We start from the raw sequence: 19,340 nt of genomic DNA, 5'->3' as shown, positions 1-19,340 counted from the left end.
AACTGTGCAAGATAGCGTCCAGTGCTCCAACCAAGTGGGGGGTGGGTACTTAGTGACTAGCCCCACCCTATTCTTACAGAAGTTGGCCCTGGTTTTGCTACGGATGCACCCAAACTGTTTTCTCCTATTTACAAACAAGCAACTTGGTCCTGTTTGGTGTCTGCTTTGACTTTCTGATCGTGTATTGCTTTGATTCTCCTACTGGCTGGTTTTCCTTTTGCCAAGTCTTGACAAAGGTATTTGAAAGCAAGTTCATTGAGTAACTGCTACCCCTGCTCTTTCAAAAGATTTCTCAGCACAACTGCCTTTGACCCTCTGGCCACTGGACCATCTATGTTCCTGGTGAAGTTCTGCTGTGACAGTATGTGTCCAGCCAAGGATCCCAATTTCTCCAGAAAGGCTCCTGAGCCAATTGACAGGTTCTCATCCCCTTCAAAGGTTGCAGAAAAGGTGGCTCATAAGCAAGTGGTCCCATTTGAAGGCTAGTGTAAAGCCACTCGAAGCAGCAGTCCCACCTGTGGAGGTTCAGGTGAATTACGTATGCCAGTAATTCCCTCCGTTGGTTCTGTGAAGTCACCTAAGCTGGTAGCCCCCCAACCCCTTGCTTAATGTCTAGAAAATGGTTGTGCCCAGTTTTCCAGCAGAGACTGGGTCCCCTGACTCCTCGCTCAGACACCTATTCAAAGCTTGGATCCCACGGAGCCTTAGATGTGATTCCTGCCGGGAGTCCAGTTATGACCCCAGAGCACTGGGCTCTCCTCACTTCATTGTTCTTGTATTTTATAGGTAGGTAATGCTGTCCCCAAGGAATTGACAGCACACTGTATCCTGTCTAATTGGCATAGATTTGACCTGAAGATGCTAGAGAAACGGAAGCTAATAGCTATCTGCAATACCATATGGCCTCAGTACATTGTAGCTTAATGGGGAATCCTGGCCAAAGAACAGGACACTTTCCCTATCGACCCTGAACTCAGCTAGAATGTTTCTGCTGGGAGAAGTTCCTTTACGTTAAAAACATTTTTCCTCTTGAGAAGCAGTAAAGACCATTGTTCGAAGCATACCAAGGACATTTTAAGGGGCCCTGAAGCTGAAGGTCACTCTACCCCAGCCCAGCCACACCATTCTCAGTCCCTGAACCTGTAGAAGCTGGAGTAAAAGGTAGCCCCATCAATCTTCTACCCTTATTAGAGGCAGCTAGGGAGTTTGGTCCCCAAGCAATTCACAAGCCTTTCACCCTAATTGAACTCAGGTAGATTAAGAGTGGCCTAGGAAGCTATTCAGGCAGTCCAGAACAATACATAGAGACTTTTAAGCACCTCACCCTACCTTATGACTTGGCTTGGAAGGATGTAATGCTCATTTTGGGACAGACTATGACAGACTGTGAGAAAAGCAAGTGCTGAAGGAAGCAAGGAAGTGTTCAGAATGCATATACGTGATGAATGATAAGTATCCAATAAGAGAAACAGCTGTGCCTCCAACTGACTCCCACCTGGGATTATAATGATCCCAATGACAGGTGGGCATGGGAATTTTTCTGGTGTGTGTCAGAAATGGACTAAAGTCTGGTGAGGAAAGGCCATCAACTACACTAAAGTGACAACCATTAACCAAGTATCTAATGAAAGTCCTGTGTTGTTGTTTTCTTTTGGTGCTTTGCTTTGCTCTGCAGGTCTATCTAGATAAGATGTGAAGGATAAACAATCTGGAGGAGAAAACAATGGGATCCACTGTTCCAGGAGGACATGGGAGAGGGGGAGGTGGGGAAAAGGAAATGGTAGTAACAAACCCAGGGACAAGGGAACAACAAGTGATCCAAAATCAGTGTCAAGGAGCATGTAAAAGTCCTGGTAGGGCTTGATCGAGGGAAAAGTAACCGAGAGGAATTACTGAAACACAAATGAAGGCTGAGCATGATAGTGGGACAATAGGAAACTAAGAGGAAATAGAAGAAATAATTAGGATACAATGGGCATTTATAGAGGCCTAAATACAGGCATGTATATATGTAAATATACTTATATATGATGGTGGGGAAATAGATCTATGTACATATATTTATAGGTTTAGTATTAAGGTAGCAGATGGACCTTGGGCCTTCACTTAAGTACTCCCTCAATGCAAGAACACTTTGGTCTATTTAACTGGCAGTACATGATGCTCACCTTCCCAACATGATCGCTGAAGACAAAGAGGGTGCATAAGCAAATGTGGTGAGGAAAGCTGATGGAGCCCATCTATGAAAAGATATAGTGTCTAGGGTCTTAACGACTTGAAGGTAAACAAGTAGCCATCTAGCTCAGAAGCAACAAATCCCACGTGGAAGAAGCACACCAGCCTGTGCGATCACGAGGTGTCAATGGGATCAGGTATCAGGCATCAAAGAACAACAAAAAAAGTCATATCATTGTGAATGAGGGGGAGTGTGGAGTGGGAACCCAAAGCCCATCTGTGGGCAACTGGACATCCCCTTACAGGAGGGTCACGGTGAGATGAGTCAGTCAGGATGTAGCGTAGCAACAATGAAACATACAACTTTCCTGTAGTTCTTTAATGCCCCCGCCCACTATCATGATCCCAATTCTACCTTACAAATCCGGCTAGACCAGACTATGTACACTGATATGGATAGGAAGTGGAAATACAGGAACCCAATACAGATGAACCCCTCAGGACCAGTGGTGAGAGTGGCAATTCCAGGAGGGTGGAGGGAATGCGGGATGGAAAGGGGGAACCAATTACAGGGATCTACTTATAACCCCCTCTTTGGAAGACAGACAACAGAAAAGTGGGTATAGGGAGATGCTGGACTATGTAAAATATGACAAAATAATAATAATTTATAAATTATCAAGGGTTCATGTGGGAGGGAGGGCAGCAAGGGAGGGGAAAAATGAGGATCTGATACCAAGGGCTCTAATAGAAAGCAAATGTGTTGAGAATGATGATGGCAACAAATGTACAAATGTGATTGACACTATGGATGTATGTATGGATTGTGATAAGAGTTGTATGAGCCCCCAGTAAAATTATTATTAAAAAAAATAAAGTCCTGTATGTTTCTTAGAGCGACTGAGAGAAGCCCTGAGGAATGACACCACAGTTGACTTAGACTCATCGGAAGGGCAAGTCCTACTCAGAGACAGATTTCTCACACAGGCCACATCAGACATCCGAAAAAAGCTCCAGAAGTTAGTGCAAACGCCTAAAGTAGTTTACCCCTGAAGAGATGGTCACTAGTGCCAATGCAGCCTTGTACAATAGGCGCAACGAGCGGGAAGCCCAGGCTCAGGAGAAGGAGAGAAGGAAGAACATTAGGTATGCACAGGTACGGGCTGCCACTGCTAGCCCATGTCCATTGACTGCCTCCCAGCTTTCCAAGGCATCCCTGAACAAGGCACCAGCTGTCATAGATGGTGTCATCCTGGTCACTGTTTCAAGGGATTGCCCTAACCAGAATCAGCCTCTATGAGGGCCATGCTACCACTGCAAACAAACTGGCTTTGGGGCAGTTTTCTGTCCAGTGGGAGACACCCAGGAGGGGTGCCACCCCCAGGTAAGTGTGCAGCTGCTAATTGAGGACTGAAACAGTCCAGCCAGGATGGCCCAGCAGCAGGAGATCACTGTTACTGGTCTGGAGCCTCAGTTCCAGGGCAAAGTGCTTGGAGCCTCCGTTCATGGGTAAAACCGTGAAATCCATCTCAAGCAGATCCCTCAGAAGCGGAGGAAACAGACAAGTCCTCCTGGGAACCATTGGATGGTCTTAAGATGATGTTTCACTGACACCCCGAGAAACATAATTGCACCACAGAAACAAACCCTACCTCAGATCCACAGCGGTCTTTATGCTAGTAAATGCTTTCATATAATTGCTGTTTTTAAAGTAAGCCGGCGCCCATGTTGAAGTCCTCAGATTTCCTTTTCCAATCTTCCTGTGCGACCTACACCTCCAAGGGCATTGCTATCACAGCGCTGCCTCAGTTGTACCTAAACAATTCACCCGTTTTGTTTCTTCCAGAAGCCGCCAAGTTATTCATGACCCTACGTCAGGATTGCTCACCAGCACCTGGATGACACTAACCTCAACCACAATAGGACCTTAAGTGGACAACCTCTTTCAAGAGTAGGAAGGGTGTGGACTCCAAATCCCCACGTCGTGTCCCTTTTGTCAGCAGGAAGCAGCCATAGACTCATCACCCATACCCCCAAAGAGTTGGGTCCATTTTCCTTCAGTAGGGAAATGTTAGGGATCTACCTTAGAGACAGGAGGTTGTCCCTCCCATGACTGCAAAGGAGGTGGAAAGAAATCAGGAAACCATTAGACACCTATGAAGACCCCAAACTGTGCTTGCTTGTACTCAAGTCTTTGAGCCAGGTAGGAGGTACACTAGGCGGGACAAACTAGACCCAGGCTCACAACACCACCTAGGTGGGCCTAACTCACCCAATGGGGTGAACCAATACCATCAACTACGCCTTTCCCCAGCCAGATAATGGGTTAGAATAAAGGCATGGAGCATGCTCTGGTCAGATGCAGGTACAGGGATGGGTCTCCCTCCCCCACTAGGGTGCACATGCCCCCCCACTGGGGTGCACATGCCCCCCCCACTAGGGTGCACATGCCCTGTTCCGGGCCTACTTAGGGGTCACAAGTTCTTGGCCAAGATGCTCTCAGCCTCTAGGGTTCTTAGGCTTCTGATCTCCCAGGATCCCACCCCAAGATTCTCACTCACGTGTGCTTTTTTCCACATGTTCGGCCCAGTTCTGAACTTCTTTGAGACTATAAAACCTGAAATTTATCCTGTCCTTCACAAAATGGGCTTCCGTGTGAATGTTTTCATTGTGGGAAGTCAAGGACCAAATTTTTACTGACTCCAGAAACTGAACATGTTTTAAACAAGAGGCTGGCTTGTGGAGTGGGGTGCCTTTGGTCACTTAACTGGGGAGGTCGGGCTTGCTGACCTGTGGAGCTGACTGCCTTTGAGTTGAGGTTTGCTAGAGTGGGTTGTCGTGGGGCACTTAATTCAAGGAGCTGGGTTTGCTGACTCACCGTGCTTGAGCTGAGTACCTTTGGGGTGAGGCTTATGAAAGTGGTGTGCCTCTTTGGGCATTTAAAGGCAGACCTGAAAGAACTTTGTAACATGCCCTGTTAACAACTGCATCCTGAGCATTTCTCACTTGTATGGTTATCTGTTAACTTACTAAAAAAAATCTCTTTAATCATTGTGATAGGTAGGTTTATTGTGCCAACCTGACCAATAGGAATATGTGGGATTAATAAGGTCGCAGTTTGATTGGAGGGCAAAATGATAAGTGGCTTGGCAAGCTCTGCCCCTCTCTCTCTTTCTCTCTGATGAATGGACTCGCATGCAGCTGCTTTAGCTAGTTCTTTGCCTCACCTTGTGAGCTACAATGCCTTTGGGACAGCCAACTCGTGGATCTTGTCCCTAGAGCTGGAGGTTCCTTTGAGACCTGCTTCGCCATGCTGCTGGTGTGTACCTCACTTGAGCTTGAGGCTGGTGGATTCTGCTGTCTCACATTGTTTGAGTTCCATATCCCATCCGGGCCTGCTTCACTAAGCTCCCGAGATGCTGACTGTTGGTGACCCACTCTGCAGTTTGCTGCCTGTGGGTGGACTGCCTGCATTGCCCAAGGGAAGACTCAGCTCTCTGTTTCCTTGACCTTGGACCCAGCATCCAATGTGAGTTGGAGGGCTTTCAGTATATTAACTGTTTCACAGAAGTGTGTTGAACTGATCCCTCTGTACTGCTGTGTGGACAAATTAGCTGTTATATTCCTTCATGCTGTATAGATCTATCCTCACATATATGCACATAAAATAATAAGTGTCCTGGTTTTGTTTCTCTAGAGAACCCTGTCTAGAACAATTGGTACCAGGAGTGGCTCTAGAGAAACAAGATCAGAAATATGGGCTTCTCAAATTAGCTCTCTTCCAGGCTAGACCCCGTCTCTTCTGGTCCCTGTGTGAGCAGCTTCTGAAGTCAGGCTGTTTGCCAAATTCTATGAGTCCTTCACAGAAACAGCTCCACGCCCAGTAGGTTAGAAAATAAGTATCTGTGGTTGTGACCCAATGGCTTTTCTAGTATAAATTATAGTACGCCTAGTGACTTAGAAAATAAGTATCCATGTCATAACACATTCACTTTTCTAGTGTAAATCATAACGTCCAGATTTAATTATAGACACAAGAAGAGATAAGATATGTGAGAGTCTATATGATTGTGATTGTGAAATAAAATACCTTTACAATGCCAAAAGAATTGTCACTCTGAAGAGAAAATCTTGTACAGCTAAGTGTGGCTCAATTATACTAACAGGTAAGGAAGGATTGGGAGACACCTATGGAGTGTGGAATGTAATTTGAAAATCAGTATATGTCCTTCCTGTGGGATATATGAAGAATTGGATAAATAAGTCAAAGATGTCATGTCTTGCGAATCCACATTTTATAATTGAGAATAGCCCAAGTTATTGGACTTGACAGCTTTTTCATTAATTGGCTCCATATACTACCTGATGGAATAAGCATATTTGAAGTGGCTTTCATTTTAAAAGTGAATTTTTTTCCTGAAATTTTAAAATGAAATTTCCCATTATTAAAACATAGCTGATGAATTTAATTAATTTTTAAAATATATTATGGATTTAAATGAAAAATATCGCAGGAGATCAGAGGTTGTTCATGGACCACCAATTTTGTTTTTCTTTTTTAATCTTTGCTTGAGACATAGCATTTACAAAGTTTTATTACATATTTAATTAAATGGTATAAATATATTAAACAGAATTGTGTGTTTATCTCTAGTTCAATTTAGAATATTTTCTTCATTCTTTATCTTTGCACTATGAGTCAGAAATTTCTGAGGTAGGAGGTAGGTTTGATTTTGGTTTCTACCCATTATTATTAGATCCCATTTTCCCTCAAACTCTTCTGCTCTCTCCCTAAAAATTATTAATCTAGTTTCTGTCTGTATAGACTGATGTATCCTGTGTTTTATATAAAGTTATTGAAACAAAAAAAAACAATAACTGAATAAAAGACTGTTGGCAATCAGAGTGTAACCGTGAGATCCTGACTTGCAGAAGGTCATGGATGACAGTCGGAAACCAAGAAACATGTGTGAAAACTACATAGCAAATACAGTTCTGGTAATTTCCCTCTATGTATAATAGAGGGATGGGAAGAAACTGGTTACCAAATAGAGTGCTTTTGAAAGATGATGGTAGAAGTTCAGAATTATAAACCTGGCTTCAACAGTTATAACCTTGCCAGTTGATTCCCACCTCTGATGAATGTTAGGCCTGATCTGGTTTTCAACATTTTCTGTATTGCTTTGCTTTTTGCTTGTGCATATTTGGGTTTATTTTGGATGTCTTTTGTCCTTGAATTTTTGTTATATGTGTTTCTGATTTTCAGTATATGAAACCCAGGACTGAGGAACCTAGAGAGGCAGCAAGTAGAAAAAGGCTTCTTTGGGTACAGTGGTGATTGGGGGGTGATTAAATGGAGTTCATCTCAAGGAGTTCAAGAAGTAAGAGAATTTTTTTAAACTGGCTGTGGTAGCCACTGGACAATATTGCTTGTTGTGACTGAACTATGTAACAATATGATATCTGTATTTGCTGCCAATAAAATGGTTTGGAGGGGAAGAAAAAAAGTGTTACCACCTCAGAAACCCACCTTGTTCTATAAGGTTGCTGTGAAATAGATTCTCAAGTCTTTGTATGTCTTTGCAGAAGCAGCCCGCCACATTTTTCTTCTATGGAGCAGCTTGTGGTTTTGATTGGTCAGCAGCTCAGCACTTAACCACTAGCCCACGAATGCACCTTAAACAGGATTGCCGTCACTTTTTTATCCACTCTTCAAATCTCTTTTTCATATAAAGTAATTATTTATGTGTTAGCATTTAAGCCTTAACTTCTGATTGTTTTCTTGCTATTTGAGCTTCTCCATTTTTGCTCTTTTTATGTGTTACTTGAATATACCTAGGACTCCATTTTTATATGTAGGGGTTGTCAGTGTATTGCTTTATATTTGTCTTCTAGAAGGTTTTTCTGGGTATTATACTGTACATAAAACTTATGCCTGTATCAGTATTCTTGTTAGGCTGGGTTGACTAAAGAAACAAATTCATAGATCCTCATATGTGTATAAGAAAGAGCTTCATATACAGGAGTAATTGAATATTGAGAAAACATCTCAGCCCAGTCCAGATCAAGTCAATAAGTCCAATATTATAGCCCATATGTCTGATACAAATACTTTTTCAGACTCACACAACACATGCAATGACGCCGAATGGTGGAAGATCACCAGCCAGTGGGTAGAAAATTTTGTGGATCCAGTGGCAGTGGAAGCATCTCAGTGCTAGCAGGGGTCTCCACGTGGCTTCTTCAGCTCCAGGGCTCTAGCATAGCTCCTTGTGTTTTCTCAACAGGAATGCCTCACAGGGAAGGAACCTGTTTCCTCTCCCAGCATGCTATTTATATCCTTAGTGGCTCCAAATAAGGTCCTTAAGTTGTGACCTGAATGACAGGCTAAACTCCACCCCTTCACTCTTAAATCTCAAACTGACAACAGATTATTTAACTACCATAGTATTTTTTCCACATCATGTGAAGTATGGAAACCTGACTTCAGTGTATGTCCTCTCCAAATTAAAAAAATGTCAAATTTCCAAATTTAAGTATTGTTTTGGATTTCCAAAGGATTGTAATTTTTGTATCATCCATCACATGCGATTTAAAAAATCTGTGGGAAGTGGAATAGTCTGCTAATTACCTGTACTTATGCTCTTTCTATGATTCATTATTTCTTCTGGACATTTTAATAGTCCTTCCTTCATCATTTCCTTTCTGTTTGAAGAATTTTCTTTAGTCATTTTTGAAAAGTAATGTATTGATAAATTCTTTTAATCTTTCTTCTGAGAATGTCTTTACTTCAGCCTTTGTTCCTAAAGAATAGCTTACCTGAATAGTTCTTTTCTTTTGGCATTTATAAAATGTTGTGAAACTTCTGACTGGCTTCCAAAGTTTTTATAAGAAATTCAGTGACATTCTAATTTATGTCTTCTCCATAAATAATAAGTCATTTTTTATTTCCTTGATCATAAAATTATTGTTTGTTTCAGAAATACAATTTTGATATCTAATTTTGTGGCTTTCTTTGTGTTTCTTGTATTGAAATTTCACTTATTTTTCTGAGTCTGTGTGTGCCTTTTGTCACCGTAAGAAAAAGTTCAGGGTTCCTCAGGAATAGATGGAAATAATTTTTTTCTTTTACATTTCTTTTAATACTCTTTCAGCTCCACTATCTTTTTCCTTTTGTCAGTGCTCTGATTATACAAATTGTGAATATTTTATACCTACCCCTCAGATCTCTGAGGTTTTGTTCATTTATTTCTTTCGATCTTTTTACTCTTCCATTTCATTTTGGGTCAATGCTATTGCTCTGTCTTCAAGTTCATTGAGTCTGTCTTCTGTTATCCAACTCTACTATTAAGCTATCAATAGTTTCTTATTTATTGTATTTTTATTTTAATAGTTTACATTTGTTTTCTTAATACTTTTAAAGAATTTCCATTTCTTTGCTGTGATTTTTATCTTTTCACTTGTTTCAAGTTTATTTGTAATTGTTGAATAATGTTTGTGATGGTTATATTAAAAGTCTAGTCAGATGCTTCCAACATCTGATATATAAAGGGGTTGACAGCTGTAGATTGTTATTTTTCAATGATGTTATGGTTTCTCTGGTTCTTGGAAAGATGAGTGACATTTTTCATTGTATTTTGGAAAATTTAGCTATTATGCCAGAAGACTCGAGGCCTTATCTAAAGTTGATATATTTTCCAGCAGTCACCCTGTTTAAGTTAGCATGCATATTCTTCCCTACGTTTGTGGACTGTAGCTGCAGTGACAATCTAATTTTCAGAGCCTTGGTTTATCTTGTGCTGATTTAGTTACTACTTGTCCCTGCTGGAACTGCCTAAAGGGAAAGAAACAGCTTTCCCAGTCAGGAACACCAGGTGGTTCTAGGCAGGAAGGGATACTCTTGCCTACTAGGATGAAGAATCCTTCCTAGGCCAGACACATGTGGCTTATGCTTCTCCTGCTAATGGGGGATGGGAATCTCTTCACAATTTGGGCATCTAAGGTAGGATTCCCCTTGTCCGTGCTAGCCATTCCACTTGCTAGTGTCTGTGGGTGGAGATAGGAAGCCATATGCCCAAGGAAGGCAAATATGTATTTTCATCTCAGCAGGGCTTTTCATTTCCTGCCCTTACTGATACTGTAGTGCTCAGTAAGGTGGTTTCAAAAGAACTCCCAATGCTATTGATGAAGAAATGAGCCTACCTGGAACACCTTCTGTGATGACATTGGGAGTGAGAATATGCTACTTTTTTTTGTTGGATGATGGAGGTTGCCATGATGTTATTCCTCCATTCTCAGGGCCCTTAACTAACTTGTGTTCCTCCCCAGCTTTTAGAGGTTGCTTACATTATTATCAGGGTTTAGAATTGTGTTTATAGGAGGAGCGTGGAGAAAAGTGCTAAGTCATATTATTTGGACATTGTCTTTTTGTGCCTTTTTATGTTTTTCTGTTATTTAGTGGAGAGAGGGAAAGTTGTCTAATATTGTTCTGTTGAGAGTCTATATTGTATAGACTACATGGTCTCTGCATATAAAATTTACTGATAATGATTAAATTATTCTAGCTGTTTCTGTTAGTCTGGGTAGACTAGAGAAATAAATCATATAGACACTCATATGTGTATAACAATGAGCTTTATATACAAGAGCAGTTGAATATTGATAAATCATCATGACCATCCAGATGAAGTCTGTAAGTCTGAGATTAGTTCATATATCCTACAGCAATCTATAAATTCCTCTTCAGACTCACGAAACACATGCATGACGCCAAATACAGGAATATCACAGACCAGTGGGTGGGAAGTCTTGTGAATCCAGTGGTGGTGTAAGCATCTCAGTGCTGCCAGGGGTCTCCACGTGACTTCTCTGGCTGAAGATGTGTCACCAGCCTCTCTCCATGTGCCTTCTCCACAGGGATGTCTCAAAGGGAGTCAGCAGAGAGAGAGTCTCCCACCTTCAAGGATGAGTACAGGAGTTCCCAGAATCCTCAGGAGAAGGCCATGCCCACACAGAGGCCTCATTGGCTATGGCTTGATTGACAGGCTAGACTCCACCCCTCCACTCTGAAGCCTCAAATTGACATTGGATTATGTAACTACCACACTGTTCAAACATTTTCACCTTCTCCTTAATAATCTCTTTGCCCCATAAGGTGTCTATCTAATCTTCCAAATATGTATTGTCAATTTCAACCATCGAGACTGGTCTTCAGATAGCATAATGCACAGACAAGTAGTCTTTATTAGTTAAAATGATTTTAAGAAGGCTTCAGAGGATATTTCTGGGTTGAGGGGGAACAGATTTTAATATCATTACAGATTGCTGAGTAGTCTTCTTTGATTCAACCCCCAAACTTGGCAAATGTTAGTTTCTTCAAGATTAGTTAAAAGGAAGGTTCATACAACATCAATAAATTAGTTTGTATTATTATACTAAAATCAACCAGACTTTCTTTCACTTATAATAGATTGTAAGTAACATAATTTGGAGGTGTTTCATTATTTTGTAGCATCATTTGGAAGATGTTGATCCACCAAGTAATGCAGTATTTTTAAAAGTTGATATATGGCATTACATAATATCAAAAAGTCATCTATGTTAATGTTTCCACCTATCTCATCTGAAGAGAAGCTGGTGTCTGGAAGGTGTTCTCTATAATCCTATATTCTCCATAATAATTCACAGTTTGTCATGGCACTGAACACTGTGAATTGCTTGTTTGAAGTTATAAAAACAATTTATTAGAGAAAATGGCTGCCAAGTCATTAAAATTCCATAGGTATCTTCTGTCTGTTAGTCATTCTTTCAAGTAAAAATGGTTTATGAAAAGAAATTGACAGGCCAAATCACAACTCATCCCATAAGTGCTCTTCTGCAATTAAAGCATCACATTTGGGTTGCAGCAAAGCACATTAAGTGGCCCTCCCATTTTGTCCCATAGGCTACTGAAAAGATACATCCTCTAGGATCAAGACATAATATAATTAATAACTTTTATCCCTTTGACTATATCCTTAACATTCTACACATCTTTTTTTGTAGTTTCACTATTGATTACTAGGATTTGTCATTTTAATAGTGCTATTTAGTCCCATAAATGTATTTACTTTTCCTTATTCTCCTTGTTATTGATTTCTAGCTTCATTCTACTATGGTCAGATTAGATGATTTATAGGGTTTACTTAGACACATGGAAATACTGTATGACACTGGAATTATCTCTGGTTCAGGACATTATATTCCCATCTGTTATTACCTGAGGGCTATTGCTGAGGGTGCTACCATCCCCACTTCCATCCCTGATCCCAGGAGGCTCATTTCAGCACTGGTCTCCAAAGTCACACTTGACTCAAAGGAAGAATTTACAAATGGCCATGGCAATATTTAGCCTATAGTGATTTTCATTCAGTCTGCCTAAGAAGGGAAGTCCTGATCAACTGGATTTTGTGCTGTTAAAAAAAGACTCATTGCATTTTATCAGGCCCACTCTAGACGATCTCTCTTTCTTAATGCCAACTTCCATACACAATAATCAGATGACAGGAATAATACCCCATCATAATCAAATATCTCTTCCATACTAAAGGGATAGAGATTATACAAGAGTGCTTGGGAATCATGTTACAAGTCTACCATAGATAGCATGTATTATATACTGACAATTTCCAACTTCTTATACAAACTTTGAAGATCTAAAAAGAGTACCATGTACAACCATTTTACTCACTTCAAATAACGTGGATCTAGTAAAGAAAAGTACTTAATAAAAATCAGAAGATTCAAAAGATTTTTATACATTTCTGAGTTTTGATCTATTTAAACGTTAATTCTTTGCTATGGGAAGACATTCTATGGAAAAACTATGTGTCTTAGTTATCAGTGTGGCTATAACATAAATACCACAAATAAATGTATGTATTTAAGAAACAGAAATGTATCCTCTTGGTTTAAGAGTTTGTAGTGTTGGATCTAGGGGAAAGCTTTCTCACTCTCCCTGTGGGAATAGGGAAAGGACCATGTCCTCTTTCAGAATCCTTAGGCCAAGTAGACTTTGGAGTTCTCCACATGGATTGTCATAAATAAATCTTTCCTGTATGCAGGGCTTTCTAGTGTAGGTGCCCCAGGTCCAAAGGATTAACTGTACTCCTTCCTGGCTTTTATGTCTCAGTTGTATGAAGTCCCCCTCTCTCTCCTGGCTTCTCTCTCCTTTAATCTTTCATAAAATACATAGTATTGCAGGACATGCCCCAGCAAAAAACAACAACAACCCCCAAACCAAGGCTATAACATAATTCAGGGTGATTTACCCACTTTGGATCAAGTCTATTACATTACTTAGGGTGTTTCATTCATCCTTAATCCTTTTACAACAGATAGGTTTATCACATTTGATCACATCATGGGGGCGGGGGGGATTATATACCTCTCACATTGCATCAGCATATAACTGCCAAACCAGAGAATCATGGTCCAGTCAATTGACAAATAATTTTTTTTTGGGGGGGGGGAGGAAGAGGGTGAGGGGTCAGGGATAGGGCATAATTCAATCCATGATAACATGCTAACCGAAAGATGAACTAAAATATTTCCCTTGTCCTGTTTTTATTTTAAAATTCATTTAGAAAACAAGAGTAATTACTGACTCTATGTTTAAAATCTTAGAGCACATTTATATGTAACACTTCCTACTTCTATAGGGTTGCACACTGCACAAAATTTAAGACTATTGCTTTAGACTATATGTTAGGCTGGTTGACTAGAGAAACAAATCCAAGGAAACGCATATGTGTAAGAGAGTACTTTTAATCTAGAAGTCATGGTATATCATGAAAGCATCCCATTCCATTCCAGATCAAGTGCACAAGTCCTTTACTTGTCCATACTACTGATACTAGTCCAAAAATCCCTCTTCAGATTCACAGAGCCAAATGTAATGATGCAGACTGCAGGAAGATTACAGGCAGGAGGGTGTATAATCTGGTGGATCGAATGGCAGTGAGCACATTTCCAGGGTTTGTGCAGGCCTCAGCATGACTCATGAACAGGAGAGTGAAGACAGAGAGAGAGCAAAAGTTTCTAGGACCCTCCTTATTATGAGAAGGCCACACCCACAAGGAGGTACCATCAGGTGGTGACCTGACAGACAGGCTAGAGTTCACCACTACACTTCTATATCTTCAAGTTGACAGGAAATTATGTGATTACCAGAGAGTACCCCTTGTCAACTTGACACATTTTTTTCTTTTTAAAATCATTTTATTGGGGGCTCATACAACTCTTATCACAATCTATACATCCATCCACTGTGTCAAGCACTTTTGTACATTTGTTGTCATCATCATTCTCAAAACATTTGCTTTCCTACTTCAGCTCCTCATTTTTCTCCTCCCTCCCCCCCTCCTTCATGAACCCTTGATAATTTATAAATTATTATTATTTTGTCATGTCTTACACTGTCTGACGTCACCCTTCACCCACTTTTCTGTTGTCCATTCCCCTGGGAGGGGGTAACATGTAGATCCTTGCAATTGGTTACCCCTTTCTACCCCACCTTCCCTCCACCCTCCTGTTATCACCACTCTTACCACTAGTCCTAAGGGATTCATCTGTCCTGGATTCCCTGTGTTTCCAGTTCCTATCTGTACCAGTGTACATCCTCAGGTCAAATATAAGGTCAAATTGGAATCATGATAATAGGGGGCAGGGGGAGCACTTAAGAACTAGAGGAAAGTTTAATGTTTAATAGTTGTTACACTGCACCCTGACTTGCTCATCTCCTCCCTATGACCCTTCTTTAAGGGATGTCCAGTTGCCTACAGATGGGCTTTGGGTCCCCAATCCGCACTCCCCTTCATTCACAATGATGTGATATTTTGTTCTTTGATGCCTGATACCTAATCCCATTGACACCTCGTGATCACACAGGCTGGTGTGCTTCTTCCATGTGGGCTTTGTTGCTTCTGAGCTAGATGACCGCTTATTTATCTTCAAGCCTTTAAGACCCTAGACACTATATCTTTTGATAGCTGGGCACCATTAGCTTTCTTCACCACATTTGCTTATGCATTCACTTTATCTTCAGCGATTATGTTGGAAGGTGACCATCATGTAATGACAGTTTAGTAGAACAAAGTTTCCTTGCATTAAGGGAGTGCTTGAGTGGAGGCTCAGGGACAAGGGAACAAGTGATCCAAAATCAGTGGTGAGGAGCGTGTAGGAAGCATAATAGGGCTTGATCAAGGACAATGCAACTGAGAGGAATTACTGAAACCCAAATGAAGGATGCACATTATAGTGGAACAAGAGGAAAGTAAAAGGAAATAGAGGAAAGAACTAGGAGGCAAAGGGCATTTATAGAGGTCAAAATACAGGCATGTACATATGTAAATATATTTATATATGAAGATTGGGAAATCCATATATGTGCATATTTTATAAGTTTAGTATTAAAGTAGCAGATGGACATTGGGCCTCCACTTAAGTACTCCCCTTAACTCTTTTTGTTTCACAGAAATTACACAATTTTTCATTGTCTTCAACTTAGCCATGTTTACAATTTAAATAATAATCTTACTTAATATACTTTTAAAATATTACTTAAATATCTTACTTAAAAATACTTTTATACTTACATCTCTTCTCACCTTCCTCCAGTATGTCAAGCACATTTGCACATATGCTGCTATCAATTTCAAAGCATTCTCTTCCCACTTGAGCCCCTGATGTCAGCTCCCCATTTCTTCCCCCTGCATCCCCACCTGCCCTCCTTCATGAACCCTTGATAAGTTAGAAATTATTTTTTCCATATCTTACATCATCCACTGTTGTCTCTCCCCCACTTTTCCATTATTCATCACCCTGGGAGGGGGTTCTAGATTGTTCCTTGTGATGGATTCCCCCTTTCACCACCTACCATCCCCTAATCCTCCTAGTATCTCTACTCTCCTGTTGGCCCCGAGGGGTTTATCTATCCTGGATTCCCTGTGTTTTTGGCTCTCATCTGTAGCAGTATGCATTCTCTGGTCTAATCTGATTTGTAAGGTACAACTGAGGTCATGATAGTGAGGTGAAGGAACCCCTAAAGAACTGGAGGAAAGTGTTGTGTTTCATCGGTGCTATATTGCCCTCTGACTGGTTCATCTTTTCCCTGTGATCCCTCTGTGAGGGGATGTCGAATTGTCTACAGATGGGAATTAGGTCTCCACTCCATGGCCTCCCCATTCACATTGGGTATGGTTTTATTCGGGGTCTTAGATGCCTGATACCTGAACCCATCGACACTTTGTGATCACACAGGCTGGTGTGCGTCTTCCACGGGATTTTTTAATGGCTTCATCTTGCATTATGCAATCCCTCACACTTCTTATTACAAAAGCTTTGGCGGGTTTACTACCAAGCCGCAGAATTCCTTAAGGAATCCTCTACAGAGGCATCCAGTTTCATTTTTCTTCTCCTTACTCATAAATATTGTATATATAAATCAAATGAAATGACCCAGGACATCACAGGCATTTTGAAAACAGATCCATCATAGTTATTTCGCCTCTAGTAATGAATGCAGACTTTGCTGATTGTGTTCTATGTGTTATTGCAGCTGGGGTGGTTTATTGAAAATAACAACCATTGAAGTGCTATCTGCAAGAAATCTCTAGGCCTTCCTGGACTCGTTAATATTGCCCATCCCACTTACCACTGGTCTTGGAAGCATCCGTTCAGAGAGTTCACATTAAGGAAATTTTGGCTACTGAAGTTGAGAAATGCTATCCAATTGGACTTCATAAATTCTTCCAACGTGAACTGGGCCCCTCACTGTCCTTGATGTGAGAGATAAATCGAATGTGTTTTCCTTTGGATACATACTTTTCTGTACTCTCCAGTACATCATAGTCCAGGTGAGGGAAACCTTCATATAACAAACTCACAAGTACCATCGAGTATGTAGTGGTTAGGGGCCCTGGTGGTGTAGCGGTTATGTATAGTATTGTGAAGTGCATAGATTGCAGGTCGAAACCACCAGCTTCTTAGTCCAAGAAAAACAGAGCTCTCCACTTCTGTAAACAGGTAGTTAGACATAGAAACCCATAGGGGTGTCCCTATGAGCCCACATAGACTCGAGTGCAGTGCATTTTCTTCGGGGGTGGGTGGTAAGTTGTGGTTAAGAGTTGGACTCTGATCTGAACGGCAAGCAGTTCGCAAACACCAGCAGCTCAGGGTAGTCCCGTACACAGTCACAGACTCAGAAATCCACACAGAGCTAACGTGATTTGACGTCGCGCTAAGGCAATGGATTTGTTTCTTTTACATCATGCAATGGAGAGCAGCTGGTGCTATGAACTCAGTGTCGCACTGCTATTCCATCACCATTGCTGCGGGTGAAACGCATTTTCATTTGACAATGACTTACATGTGGTGATGGCATAGCATGCTAATCCTTGTTCCTTAGATGGCCTTACTTTTCTCTTTCATAAAGTCCTTTCAAAATGCCACTACGGTTTTTTTTGTTCAGTATAGTATGCACAATTTGGGGGCACTTTAGCCCAATAATATTCCTCTAATTTACAAATGAAGAGAAACTGTCCTGAAGCAAAGTAACGCCGAACATTTGGTTTATATTAAGGGAGAAAACGAAATATCTTCCACTCCTACCACCACTCTCTAAACCTACATATATACATATTTAATTTTGCAGATTTATTCCACAACTTCATACATTGTCTTAAAAAACAAACAGAATAAAGAGGCTAGGAGCAGTTCACCCCCTCATCCCCTACCTTCTGAGTCAAGACCAGTTCTTACTGGTTGTTAGCTAGACCAGAGCTGCTCTCCAATCACTGGCGCCTAGGGTAGAGAGATGCATCCGGGGACTTCCAAACAGAAAGTGGGAATGGGAGACCAAGAAAGTGACTATGAATGTGTTTCTAAATCACTCAGGACCTTTTAGTAGGTGCAGGAAACTTATGTCAAAGTGGGCACATGAATTCCAATGGATAAGTTTATACTTTTATCACACACATGCTTACTCAGTCACTCAAGGACGCCCTTGACCCCTCCCCCTACCACACTCCTACTTAGTTATAAGGGAAGATTCATTTGCATTTGCCAGGCTTTCCTCACATACCTTTTCTCTCCCTCCATCCGGGTACATCCAAGCTGCATAAGGACAGAGCTGGCTGGCTGATGAGATTCCTGGATACCTGTATGGGGATTTTTGCATGTTATTTTTAAAGGGGTGAGTGTTTCACCCACAAGAATGACACAGGAGACCCTTATTTAACTCTGAAAACAAGGCCCTTTATTGGAAGGAAGAGCAAAGTGGGAAGAGGAAAGAAAGAGAAGTGAACTGGTTGTAACTGCGGGACGCCTGAGTGATACCAGAACACAAGGGTCACTCTGTGTCCGTGGGGCAACTCTCCTTTTCACCGTCAACAAGAATGAGCTTGTCAAAGCGGTACTCAGCCAGGCAGAAGTCCTGGTCCCGCAGAAGGCGCAGTTGGATCAGGTGGTTGCCGAGCTCCTTGATAGTCTTGGCTTGCTGCTGCAGGAAGCGGCTCTCCAGGAAGTCACCCAGCTGCTTGTCATCCTGCTCGGTGGTGACCCAGTGCAGGTCCAAGAGGTTCAGGTTGATTTTCTGCTGCAGGTTAAAGGTGTACTGCATGGCGAAAATCGGGCTGCACCAGTCGTCCACATCAGGTTTCGCGATGTCACGGAGCTCGATGCGACCCTCGCGCTCGTTCTGCAGCTGCATCAGCGACTCCACAAACTCCAGGCCCTCCTTGGACAGCTGCATAAAGTAGGCGCCGAAATTTTTCAAGGCCACGTCTTTGCGGTTGAAGTGACAGGCCATAGATAGGTAGGTGTAAGAAGCCTGAAGCTCGAGGCTGATTTGCTGGTTGATGACAGCCTCACAATGCTTCCGGTAGTCCTGGGACGCCTCAGGTAAAGACGCCGATGCCATGACGGGGTGGATGATGGCGATCTGAAGGAGGCAGGCTGTATTTGACAGAGTCCTCGCTTCGTTGCCAAGGCAGAGTTCTGACGCAGACGTTAAATTCAGAACGGGTACCGCAGGGCTGCTTTAGGACCCGGATGGGAAGCTCATTTAAAGGAAGTGATTGGGACCAGGATGTAGGTTCCATTAATTATTGGCAGGTGTGGGCATGTGG

General features: G+C 41.6%; 1 pseudogene; it reads right to left on the bottom strand.

Moving 5' to 3' along the window:
* Positions 1–18,562: 18,562 nt before the first annotated feature.
* On the bottom strand, positions 18,563–19,132 carry LOC142433294 (ferritin heavy chain pseudogene; annotated as a pseudogene).
* Between the last annotated feature and the right edge of the window lie 208 nt (positions 19,133–19,340).

The sequence above is a fragment of the Tenrec ecaudatus genome, chromosome X, assembly GCF_050624435.1.
Source record: "Tenrec ecaudatus isolate mTenEca1 chromosome X, mTenEca1.hap1, whole genome shotgun sequence".
Taxonomy (NCBI): Eukaryota; Metazoa; Chordata; class Mammalia; order Afrosoricida; family Tenrecidae; genus Tenrec; species Tenrec ecaudatus.
The sequence above is the reverse complement of the archived record's forward strand: the minus strand, read 5'-3'. Positions and strand labels throughout refer to the sequence as shown.